This window comes from Scyliorhinus torazame, chromosome 24, assembly GCF_047496885.1.
Source record: "Scyliorhinus torazame isolate Kashiwa2021f chromosome 24, sScyTor2.1, whole genome shotgun sequence".
In the NCBI taxonomy this organism is placed as follows: Eukaryota; Metazoa; Chordata; class Chondrichthyes; order Carcharhiniformes; family Scyliorhinidae; genus Scyliorhinus; species Scyliorhinus torazame.
The window spans coordinates 21,552,153-21,564,865 of NC_092730.1; the positions used below are offsets into that span (position 1 = coordinate 21,552,153).

Consider the following 12,713-nt stretch of genomic DNA (forward strand, 5'->3'; position numbering starts at 1 on the left):
CCTTTGGTTCCAGACCCACCCTTGAGGCGGTCAACCCGAATTCGTCGCCCACCTACTGGACTGGACTTATGAGCCTGTTTGTACATTGAACTCATGCAACCACTTTGTTAATATGTTCTTATCGTTACAGGAATTCGTTTTATCGTTCAACATTTCCCCGTTCTTTGTTTATGGTACAACCTCGTTGTTATGTCACACCCGACCTCGCCCCTTGTTTATAGTTAAGCCCCATGTACATGCTGTAAATATTGCACACACACACATTTAGCTGCACTCAGTACACATCTCTATTTCCAAACACGTAGGCACATAATCCTGTAAAAAAGGGGGGATGTCATGATATTCAGACGAACATCACAGCACATAGACACACACAGAATGATGGACAGATCAACGGACCAATCAACACACACAACACGACAGCCAATCACGGACAAGAGCATACACAGTACAAAGCAGGGAACACGACACTTCCTGGGCACTCGAGCAGGAGAGGGCTCAGGGCACAGACCTCATCGCCAGCCACTCAGAGGTTCACCATGTGCTGAGTACCAGAGTTTAATATGTTAATAGTTCATTGAAATAAAACTGCGTTGTACCATTCGCAACCGCGTTGGTTCGTCTGTGTATCCGAGTACCCAACACTTCACTAACCACTGTGCTACCGCGCTGCCCAAGATAAGATCCTGAGGCGGGGGTCTTGACAGGGTGGATGCTGAAAGGATGTCCCCCCTCATGGGAGAAACTAGAACCAGGGGGAAGGGTTTAACAATGAGGGGCCTCCCATTTAAGAGGGAGACGAGCAGGAATATCTTCCCTCGGATTCTCGTGAGTCTGTGGCAGTCGCTTCCCCACGGGGAGCGGAGGAGGCTGCGGGTCACTGAAGGCCGAGGGGGGTTCTTGACTGTCGAGGGGGGGGGGTCGAAGGTTATCGGGGGGGGTGAGGTCACAATCGGAGCAGCCGCCATCTTATCGAATGGCGGAGCAGGCCCGAGGGGCCTTACCCCTGGTCCCGAGCTCGTGTGCTCGTGCGATAGGCCCAGCTCGGCGCCGTGAGCCCCACCCTGGCTGGTGGGCCCAGGTTAATTCTCCCCTCAGCCTCCGCGGCCTTTTTTTAGGAGGGAGAAAGTTCCGGATTTCCTCCCCCCCCCCCACCCCTTCCTGAGTGACGGGAGGGCTTCCCGACGTCACCCCCTGGACGGCCTGGCTCTCATTTTAATTTCTGCCCCCTCCCCTTGTTCTGGGCCCCACCCCCTCCCCCACCAGAGGAAACAACCTCCCTCTATCGGATGCTTCAATCGTCTTAAACCCCCTCGATTAGATTCCCCCTCCGCCTCTTTAACCGTCTACACTCGAGGGGACACAAGCCTAGACAGTGTCACCTGTCCTCGTCATTTAGCCCTTTACTCCCCCGTTATCATTCGGGTGAATGTGGGCCTCACCTTTTCCAAGAGTCCTATATATCCTTCCTGAGGTGCAGGAGGGGAGGGGGGTGGTGGGGGGGGGGGGGGGGGCAGAGAATGGGAGGATAAAAAGATGGAGAGAAAAAGTGGAGAGCAAAGGGAGGCGATAAAAGTCAGGGAGAAAGTGTGATGAACGATTACTGGAACACTGTACCCTTGTCATCATGTAAGGTGATGTCCCCTTTAAGACCGGGCTTGGATTCCTGGGGGACTCCGCCTCCGGCTCCACCCATCTGGGAGCCGTATATAAGGGGCCACCTTGTGGGCGGCGTAGCTGTTAGCACCCGTCTCAGCACCAGTCTAGTTCTTAGTTTATTAAAGCCTTCTTTACTGTTCCACTCTTTGTTGTTATTGAGGGTACAACAATTTAATAAACTAAACTACATCAGGATGGACGCAGGCCTAAAACCAGAGAAGCTCAACCTGGAAGCAGGGACACCGGAGGCGAAGGAAATTTTTAAATACAGGCTGCGGTGCTTCGAGGCCTACCTGGACTCCGCAGAGACTCCCATCCTGGGGCCACGCAAGCTGCGTCTACTCCACGCCCGGGTGAGTCACAGAATCTCCGCCACGCTCGAAAAGGCGACGACTTATGAAGAGGCGGTCGAGCTACTCCGCAAGCGGTTCGTCAAGACTATCAACGAGGTGCACGCCAGGCATCTGCTCTCTACCTGCCGGCAGCGCTCGGGGGAATCGCTAGACGAATTCGTCGAGAAACTCACCACGCTTGCCAGGGACTGTGACCATCAGGATGTGACAGGGGAAGTCCATATGAACCTGCACATCAGAGACGCTTTCGTGTCTGGCATCCGCTCGACCTACATCCGGCAGCGGCTGCTCGAAAACGGGGCAAAAGACCTCCAGGACACGCTAACGCTCGCCTCCTCACTGGAGGTGGCCCGACATAACTTGGGTACGTACCCCGCGGACTCTGCGAGCCCCTCCCCCGGACTTCCTCAGACCCAGCCATATTACAGGCCTGCGCGACGCGGCGACCCGTTCATCATGGGGGCACACTGTGCTACTTCTGCGGGCAGGGCCAGCACCCACGCCCACGCTGCCCAGCCCGCTTCGCGATTTGCAGCGACTGCGGGAAGGGGCATTTTGCGAGGGTCTGCCTGGCCAGACCCAGGGGCCAGAAGAACAAAGAACAGCTGGCCCGAAAATCAGGTTCTCAGGCCCACAGGCCTCGCAATGCGGCTGCGCACCGACCCGACACGCCCCCTTTTGACGCGTCATCAGCCTCGTGCGAATCATGGGAGCGGCCATCTTGTCGGCGGCCATCTTCTCGACCCGACACGCGCAGCCGACAGCGGCAGCCATTTTACGAGTCCGACTCGGCTGAGGACTCCGACTACCCGCGAGTGGGAGCGATCACCCTCGATCAAACTTGGCCAAAACACCTGCAGAACTCTATGATGCAGGTCCAGGTCAACGAGCGCAACTCTGCATGCCTCTTCGACTCCTGGAGCACGGAGAGCTTTATCATCCATCCTGAAACGGTAAGGCGCTGCTCCCTACGCACCCATCCCACATCCCAAACCATAGCCCTCGCATCTGGGTCCCACTCGGTACAAATCAAGGGGTACTGTATTGCGGATCTCTCGATCCAGGGCGCCAAATACACCCGTTTCAAATTTTATATCCTCCCTCACCTCTGTGCCCCCCTGCTGCTCGGACTGGATTTCCAGTGCAGCCACCGAAGCCTGACACTGAAGTTCGGCAGACCCTTTGGTGGCCCCCATCGGTCGCACGTGTCGGGCGGCGAGTAAGATGGCGTCCAAGATGGCGGCCCCATGAGTCACACATGGCGGGCCGCGTGGGAGACAGCGGCCAAGATGGCGGCCCTCCGTCGGTCGCACGTGTCGGGCGGCGAGAAAGATGGCGTCCAGGATGGCGGCCCCATGAGTCACACATGGCGGGCCGCGTGGGAGACAGCGGCCAAGATGGCGTGTCGGGCGGCGAGTAAGATGGCGTCCAAGATGGCGGCCCCCGTCGGTCGCACGTGTCGGGCGGCGAGTAAGATGGCGGCCCCATGAGTCACACATGGCGGGCCGCGTGGGAGACAGCGGCCAAGATGGCGGCCCTCCGTCGGTCGCACGTGTCGGGCGGCGAGAAAGATGGCGTCCAAGATGGCGGCCCCATGAGTCACACATGGCGGGCCGCGTGGGAGACAGCGGCCAAGATGGCGTGTCGGGCGGCGAGTAAGATGGCATCCAAGATGGCGGCCCCCGTCGGTCGCACGTGTCGGGCGGCGAGTAAGATGGCGTCCAAGATGGCGGCCCCCGTCGGTCGCACGTGTCGGGCGGTGAGTAAGATGGCGTCCAAGATGGCTGCCCCATGAGTCACACATGGCGGGCCGCGTGGGAGACAGCGGCCAAGATGGCGGCCCTCCGTCGGTCGCACGTGTCGGGCGGCGAGTAAGATGGCGTCCAAGATGGCGGCCCCATGAGTCACACATGGCGGGCCGCGTGGCAACAGCGGCCAAGATGGCGTGTCGGGCGGCGAGTAAGATGGCGTCCAAGATGGCGGCCCCCGTCGGTCGCACGTGTCGGGCGGCGAGTAAGATGGCGTCCAAGATGGCGGCCCCCGTCGGTCGCACGTGTCGGGCGGCGAGTAAGATGGCGTCCAAGTTGGCGGCCCCCGTGAGTCGCACGTGTTGTGTGGAGCTGAAGATGGCTGCTCCCACGGACACCACGAGGCAGGTGACGCGTCCGGAGGGGGCGGAGCCGGCAGGCACGCAGCCACACTGCGGGGTCTGCGGGCCTGTGAGTCCGAGAGTCGGGCCTGCGACTTGGAGGATTTGGACCTGGCCAGGCAAACTTTGGCGAAGCGTCCCTTTTTTGCCGCAGTCGCTGCAGTTCGCGTTCCGGGCCGGGCAGCGCTGCCTGGGGTGCTGGTGCTGGCCGCAGAAATGGCAGGGTAGCCCCCCGGGTTGGGCGGGCAGCCGCGCGGCACAGGCCTGGGGTACTCTCTGCTCGGGGGTCCGCAAGGGGGTCGGGTGATCGGACGGGAACGCGTGGAGGCTTTGGAAAGCTACTTCTAGGGAGGTGGCTAGTTTTACCGTCTCTTCCAGGTCGGGGGCACCTTTCCCGAGCAGGCGCGGTCTGACGTAGTTGGACCTGACCCCAGCCACGCAGGCGTCCCGGACGGCGAGCTCCACGTGTTGAGAGGCCGTAACGGCCTGGTAATCGCAGCTTCGCGCGAGGACTTTGCGGTCGAGTAGGTACTCCTCCAGCGATTCCCCGGGGCGTTGGCGGCGAGCGGTGAGGAGATGCCGCGCGTGCACTTCGTTCACCGGCCTCACGTATAGGGGCTTCAGCATCGCGAGGGCATCCGCGTTTGTGGAGGCTTCCGGGAGTTGGACAGAGATTCGACGGCTCACCCGGGCGTGGAGGAGGCTCAGCTTCTGATCGTCGGTGACGGAGGGCGAGGAGGAGGCGGCGAGGTAGGCCTCGAAACATCGGAGCCAGTGCGAAAAAATCCCTTTGGCCTCAGCGGCCTGTGGGTCGCGTTCCAGTCGGTCAGGTTTGAGGGCCGATTCCATTGTGGTATTGTCGATTAAATTGATGCGACCATCAATTCACGCGAGGCAGAGAGTTGACGTGAACAGTGGCTTTAATCGACTAGAACAGTGCCTGCCTGCGACTGGTCTGCTAGTGAGGGCCGCCTACAGGGCAGCTGCTCTTTATACCTCCCCTCAAGGGGGCGGAGCCAGGGGCGGAGCCCACACAGGCCCCAACATGATCCATTCCGTGTAGTACGGTACAATGGTCCATGGGCAACAGCGTGATACAGTGTAATGCAGTGGTGGATGGTTGGTACAATACATTCACCACATGGCCCTCAATCGCCGTTCCAACGCCCAGGGCCTACACTTCGAGGGGGCTCTCTGGGGGCCAATGGCCTGCGTCTCTCCTCCGGGTGAGCTGGCGTTGTCCCGGTGACCCTGAGGTTGCCGTGAAGGCTCGGGACTAGGCCGCAAAGCCTGGGTGTCGGAGTTCAGCAAGACAGAGAGAGAGAGAGAGAGAGGGGGTTCTGAGTTAGATCATGGGGGGGGGGGGGTGCAGGTTGGGGGTGCAGTTGGCTTAACAATCAGATGCCCCCCCCCACCCTCTGGGGCAGCCGGGAGCTTCATACAACACCTAGGCCCCACCCAACCTCAGAAATATAGCCATGACCTCACACTGCAGTGTATGGTCACACAAGGGAGGGGTGTGTGCGTGTGTGTATGTGTGTGTGGGGGGGGGTTGGGTTGGAGAGGGGGAGGGGCGGAGCTGGGGTGGGGGGGGGGGAGGGGAAGGGAGGGCACCTTTTGACCGAGGCATGGCCCATGCGACGTGTAGGCCTGGAGAGCCAGTGATGAACCACAAGTGACGGGCAGGCAGGAGGCAGAGAGAGAGAGAGAGAGAGAAACAAAAACTGAGAGAAAGGGAAATTTGGAAGGGTGCCAGGGGGGGGGGGGGAGGAGGGTGGGCGGGGGGGGCGGGGGGGGGGGAGGGCGGACAGGCGAGCTTTCCGGAGCAGGAAAACAACTCAACAACCCCCTCCGCCTCGGAACCGGAGAGAAGCAACCAGAGGAAGGGACCCCCCCCCCCCTCCCTCCCCCCCCCCCCCCCCCTCCCCCCCCCCTCTCCCCGCCCTGGGTGAGCTGGCCTTGTCCACACGGTGACCCTTAGGTTGCCGTGACGGCTCGGACTAGGCCGCAAAGCCTGGGTGTCGGAGTTCAGCAAGACAGAGAGAGAGAGAGAGGGAGACAGAGAGAGAGAGAGAGAGGCCTAGGTTGAGGGATGCTTTACAGTACCGACTTAAGGCTGACGCACCTGCGAGAGGACAAGTTCTCCCCCTGGGCGAATTAAGGAGCGGGGGGGGGGGGGGTTCGGTGGGGGTCCGCGGAAAGCGGCGCAGTCATTTCTGTCGGCTAATTGTTCTGATTGAGGCAAAGAACGCTGGGAGGGGGACTAATAGGGGCAGCGCCTCAGGTCAGAAATTGAGGAGGTTGAGAAGCTTGCCGAGGGAGTGGTGAGGGTTGATCGTGGAGTGAGGGGGGGGGGGGTGGGTGGGGGCAGTGTGGCCGGGCAGAAAGCGGAATAACCCATCGACAGAGCCCCCCACTCCGGCACCTTCAAGGGGGTAGCTCCATGCTTGCGAGGATCCGAGAGAGCGGGAAGGTCAGGCAGCAGTGACAACTAAATGTCGAGTCGGAAATGAGGCGATTTTTAGATTAGACTGAGAAGGAAGTGCAGGGCGAGGGAGCGGGGGGCGGGAAGGGGGGGGGGGGGGGGGGCGGGTGGCGGGGCGTTTTCTGGGAGGTGGGTGGAGGGGACGGCAAAGGGGGGGCGGGGTAGTCAAGGGGAGGACGACAGAGGAAGAGTTTGAGAGGCGGGTCCCATGTGCGACTGCGGCGAGTAGGATGGCGGCCTGCTGCGTGGAGAACTCCCTCAAGGCGCTGCGGGACGCGGCCTTCGACAAGGACGAGACGGTGCGGCAGCAGATCGCGCAGTCGCTGCGCCAGCTCGGGCGCCAGCACACCGAGCTGGTACTGGTGTCCTGCCAGAACTACCTGAGCAAGCACAGCCAGCTGGAAGAGGAGCACCGCGTTGTCATCCTGCAGAGCATGGAGCTGGTGGTCAAGGACGTCGGGAGCCAGGTCACCGAGCTGCTGGCCAAGAAGCTCATCGCCACGGCGGCCCAGGACCTGGTCAAGCCCGACGAGGCCTTGGGCGAAGGCTCCAAGGTGGCCTTCAGCGACCTCTTGGTGGCGCTGGGCGGCAGTTTCATCGAGGAGGTGCTGGACGAGATGCTGCAGAGTTTTAGGCCCAGTGCGCTGCCGGACGCCTTCATCGTGCGGACAGTGGCGCACCTGTCTGTCGCCAACGTGCAGGGCATGACGCCCTACCTGGGCACCGTCTTCGAGGCCATCATCCCCATGCTGAGTCTGGCAAAGTCAGACAGGATGAAGGCGGCCCTCGCGGAGGCCATGGGCCTCCTCAGCAGGTGCGTCCTCAAGTACCAAGAGACGCTGCCCGACCCGACCCTGAAGAAGGAGGTCTTCTTCCAGGAGATCCATGCCGCCTACGACATCCTCTTGAACAGCTGGCTCCAGTCGAAGGAACCACGGGTGAGGGTGGAGATACTGACGGCGCTGGGGGACATGGTCCACGTCATGTCCCCCGAGAAACTGCTAGATGAGTTGCCCAGGCTAATTCCGGCCATCGTCTCCTTCTACAAGAAGCTGTACGAGCCCTTTCACATCACCCACTGCCTGGGCCAGGCTCTGGACGTGGTGACCAAGGTGGACGCCCGCGCTCTGGAGCCGCAGGTAGACGGCCTCCTGCACCCGCTCCACCACCAGATCTGCCTGCCACTGGACGGGGAGAGCCAGCTCGCCGTGCGGAACCACGCTGGCCTCCTCCACTGCTTCATCGTGCTGGCCGGGGCGTCGCTGGATTCGCTGCTGAAGTTCCTGGTCCACAAGCTGGCGAACAACGAGCGCAACCGGCTGGGCACCCTGACCGTCCTCAAGCACCTGATCGTCTCGCTGCCGCCGGCCCAGCTGGAGGGCAGGCGGCTGGTCATCCTGGCGGGCATGAAGGCCCCCCTGCAGGACACCAACAACCGCATCAAGAGGATGGTGCTGGAGGTCATCGCCAGCATGGCGGCCGGCGGCTACCTGGAGCTGGAGGGGGGCATCGCCATGGTGGAGTTTGTCGTGGGGCAGTGCAGCCTGCCGGACAGCCGGCGCCCAGCCGGCCTGCCGAAACCTGGCGACCTGACGGACGGGGAGCTGAAGGAGGCCGCCGAGGGCCTCATGGGTCAGCTGGTTGCCATGGACAGGATGATGCCCATTCTCTGGCCCCCCCTGCTGGAGTTCGTGACCCCCGTGCAGTACACCAACGCCCTGGCGGTCGTCTGCCGCAGCTTGGAGAGCCTGGCAGTCAGGAAGCGCAGCACGGGGATGGAGCTCTTCGAGCTCAACTACGACGCCCGGCCCAGCCTCCCGTCCCCCCAGGCGCTGGTGGCCCGCCTCTTGGTGGTGGCCTCCTTGCCCTACGTGGGTCAGGCCAGGGGGCTCCCGGCCCTCAAGCTCCTGCTGGCCCTCAGCCCCACCATCCACCCGGGCCTGGAGAAGCTGTGGGCGGAGGAGCTGCCGCCGCTGCTCCACTACGTGACCGACCACTCCGAGGAGACCATAGCCCAGCAGCAGTGGGAGAAGAACCTGCTGCTGCTGCTCTTCAGGACGGTGGAGACGGTGGCCGATGGCCGGTGGACCTGCCGCCTGGGGGAGGAAATGACCAACCACATCAACGCCTGGCACAGCGCCGCCGTGCCGTACTCCCACGTCTCGCAGGAGAAGCAATTCCTCTACAAGTGCCTGGGCATCGTCCTCCAGCACACCAGCAGCACCGAGGTGATCAACCAGCAACTCCAGGAGATGCTCTTCAGCGTCCAGCACGGGGAGGCCCTGGAGCGCGAGGGGGTGGCCATCGGCGTGGGCTTCTGCGCCATGACTCACTTCGACAAGACGCTGGCCCGGCTGGAGGAGTTCGTCAAGCTGGACGCCCTGAAGAAGACGGTCAACTTCTTCAACACCCTCATGGAGAAGGTGGACGGCGACATTGAGAAGATGAAGAGCACGCTGATTCTCTGTTACGGCTACGTGGCCCTGTACGCCCCCGAGGACCTGCTGCTGCCCAAGATTGAGGTCAGCATCTTGCAGCACGTGGTCAACCTGTCCAACACCAAAGTGCTGGGCATTAAGATCGAGAGCAAGGACCTGATGACCAAGCTGAGCCTGATCAAGGCCGTCACCCTGATCGCCAAGGCCGTCCTGTCAAACAGGTGGCGGCACTCCTACCCTTTTGGCCGGAAGGGCGAGCTGCTGACCAGTATGCAGAGCCTGGTGAAGGCCGAGCCGCGCACGCAGCTGAAGACGCCGGTCCGCCACATGGCCATGACCGCGTGCACGTTCCTGATCCGGCTGGAGCCCCCGTTGAACAGGGCCTACATCACCGAGCTGATCAAGACCTGCCTGGACAGCGTGCTGGGCCTGCCGCCCCTGGTGCTCGAGAAGGGTAAAGAGGCGAGCCCGGAGGAGAAGGAGCGGGCGGTCCTCTACAGCGAGACCAGCGCCGCCCTCCAGGCCCTCCTCAACGAGATCCTCATGCGCGTCCTGTCGCCCGACGGGCTACAGGCCGTCTTCAAACACGTGGAAGGGTGGATCATCTCCACCAAGGACCACGAGCGCGAGCGGGCTCTGGACATCACCACCAAGCTGGCCGCCATCTACCTGGACAAGATGGTGGTGCGCTCGGAGGTGGAGTTCGCCTACCTGGGCACCATCGTGGGACGCCTGGTGCCCCGGTGCACGGACCCGGTGCTGAAGGTGCGGCAGCTGGCCATGGGCAGCATCTACACCCTGTTCTACATCCACCTGCGCTACACCGGCCAGCCGGCTGGCGACAAGGACGAGCTGATCGAGCACCTGAAGGTCATCGGCGCCCGGCTGGACCAGTCGGAGAGCCAGGTGCTCCTGCGGGTCTGCTCGGACCTGGCCAAGGTCATCTCGCGGCGCCTGCCCCAGGAGCAGGTCAGCACCATCCTCTTTGTCCTCTTCGAGGGGCTCGACGACCACTACTTCAGCTGCTCCAGCGCCGCCTCCATCGTCATGAACACCCTGATCCGCACCTGCGGCTCCGTGCTGGAGGGCCACGTCTCCGAGATCCTGAAGGCCCTCTACATCCGCCTGCAGTGGATCACCGGCGAGCAGGTCAAGCTCTCCATGATCCACTTCATCTGCGTCCTGGCCTCGCAGAACACGGCCGAGGTGGTCTCCTGCCTGCTGTGCTCGCCGCTGCCCTTCGACAAGTACACCAGCGATATCTGGCGGGCGATGGCCGGGGAGCTGACCCTGGCCACCCGCACCATGGAGCTGCTGATGGAGGCGCTGGGCAAGCACCTGCTGCCCACCGATCGGTCGGGATCCCTGGTGCACAAGAGCGGGGCGGTTTGTTCGGCGTTGGAGCCCCTGGCCATCATCTGCGCCCTGAGCGAAATGCTGTCCAACCCCGAATCGGCTGCCGCCGTTAAGGGGCTCTACCCTCAGCTCTTCAGCACCCTGCTCATCCACCTCAGCTCCAGTGTCGGAGTGGAGTTCCCCAAGGAGCTCTTCAACGTGGGAGGCGCAAAGGAGTGGAAGATCTCCCTGCGGGCGAAGCAGAGCACCTTCGACGTCTGCAACTACTCGATGGACACGCTCAAGGCCGTGCTGACGGCGGGGCGCAACAGTAATGTGGTGACCGGCATGGAGGAGCTGGGCGGCTGGAACCTGGTCAGGAGCTCGGAGAAGCACCACGAGGGCGTGGCCCTGCTGGCCCAGGCCATGGCCAGGCTCGCCAGGCCCCACCTGGTGGGCATCGCTCACCACCTGGCCTCCGCCCTGCCCAGCATGCCCAAGTCGCAGCGGGTCACCCTCTCCGCCTTCCTGTGCGAGCTGCTGGGCAACCCGGTCTCCTCGGACCTCCAGCTGACCGACGTGCTCCTGGCCAGCCTGCTGGCATGCGCCGGCGACGTGGTGCCCATCGTCCGCCTCCTGTGCATCCGGGGCCTGGGCGGCGTGATCACCGGCGACCCGAAGAAGGTGGCCCTCTACGCCCCCAAGCTGGTGGGCGCCATGATCTCGGGCATCAGCGACGGGGAGGACCCCCGGGACCTGGTCAAGCTCGAGGCCATGGACCGGCTCGGCACGCTGCTGGGCCGGCTGGAGGAGGGCAGCGTGCGCAGCCTGCTCGCCAACATCATCCTGGCCACCCAGCCGCTCTTCGAGAACGAGAACGACCGGGTCAGGACGAAGGCCTTCTCGCTGTTCGGGAGCCTCTCCAGGTTCGGGGCGGGGGAGCTCAAGCAGGTCTACGTGGAGCAGGTCCACGCCAGCCTGGTCAGCCTCATCTTGCACGTCAATGACAGCAGCGGCGAGGTGGTGAAGGCCTGCAAGGACGCCCTCCAGTCCGCGGGGCCTCTCATCGGCTCCGACAGCCTGTGCGCCCTGTTCCAGAGCGAGCTGCAGTCCGAGGGCACCCTGGACTACTGGGCCTTCCTCGACGATCTCTCCACGACGATCGCCAGCGAATTCCCCGCCAAGGTCAACATCTACCTGGCGGTGGGCGTCACATTCTTCAAGGGCCTGCTGCCCGAGATCAGGGGCAACGCCGTCATCTTCACCGCCAGCCTGCTGCAGAAGCTGCCCAGGAAGTACCACCAGGGCGTGACCAACGGCAACATCTGCGTCGACATTGTCGCCATGCTGCAGGACCCGGTGGCCAGCGTCCGGGTGAAGGTAGCCAAGGCTCTGAGTCTCCTGCACTAAAGGCCCGCCGGGGAACGATTGGGGGGGGGGTGGGGGGGAGGGGGAAATGGCCCGCATTGCCGCAAAGTCCTGATGCCCACCAGGGGGGCCCCCCCCGAGGGAGGTCAAAGTGCAAGAGGGGCTGCGCCGTCACGAATGAGCAACTCAACGACTCCTTCAGCGCGAGGATATTGAAGAAGACAGAAGCGAGGACCCTCAGTGAGGCTGCAGTGTGAATGGGAAGAGAGTCAGGCTGCTGGACGTTGATGCCCCCCGCTGCCTGGCACACAGAGGCACCAGCGACGCACTGTCGCCCGGGCAGGAACCTGGCAGCCGCCATTGCTGAGAGTTAATAAAATCATCTTGCGAAAAGGTTAGTCCTGTTGATTCATTTCAACCCAGCCCACGGGGGCAATGCGCAAGAGGCAGGATAAATATCCACCTGGCAACTTTGAGGCTTTAATCTCAACTGTCGCTCGAAGTGCAGCACTGAGGGAGTGCCGCACTGTCAGAGGGTCAGTACGGAGGGAGTGCTACACTGTCAGAGGGTCAGTACTGAGTGAGCGCTGCACTGTCAGAGGGTCAGTACTGAGGGAGTGCCGCACTGTCAGAGGATCAGTACTGAGGGAGTGCTGCACTGTCAGAGGGTCAGTACTGAAGGAGTGCCGCACTGTCAGGGGGTCAGTACTGAGGGAGTGCTGCAATGTCAGAGGGTCAGTACTGAGGGAGTGCCGCACTGTCAGAGGGTCAGTACTGAGGGAGTGCCGCACTGTCAGAGGGTCAGTACTAAGGGAGTGCTGCACTGTCAGAGGGTCAGTACTGAGGGAGTGCCGCACTGTCAGAGGGTCAGTACTGAGGGAGTGCCGCACTGTCAGAGGGTCAGTACTAAGGGAGTGCTGCACTGT

The 12,713-nt window shown here is 62.4% G+C and overlaps 1 pseudogene; it reads left to right on the forward strand.

The window, feature by feature from the left end:
- The first annotated feature begins 6,838 nt into the window (after positions 1-6,838).
- Positions 6,839-11,847, forward strand: LOC140399956 (maestro heat-like repeat-containing protein family member 1 pseudogene; annotated as a pseudogene).
- Positions 11,848-12,713: the final 866 nt, after the last annotated feature.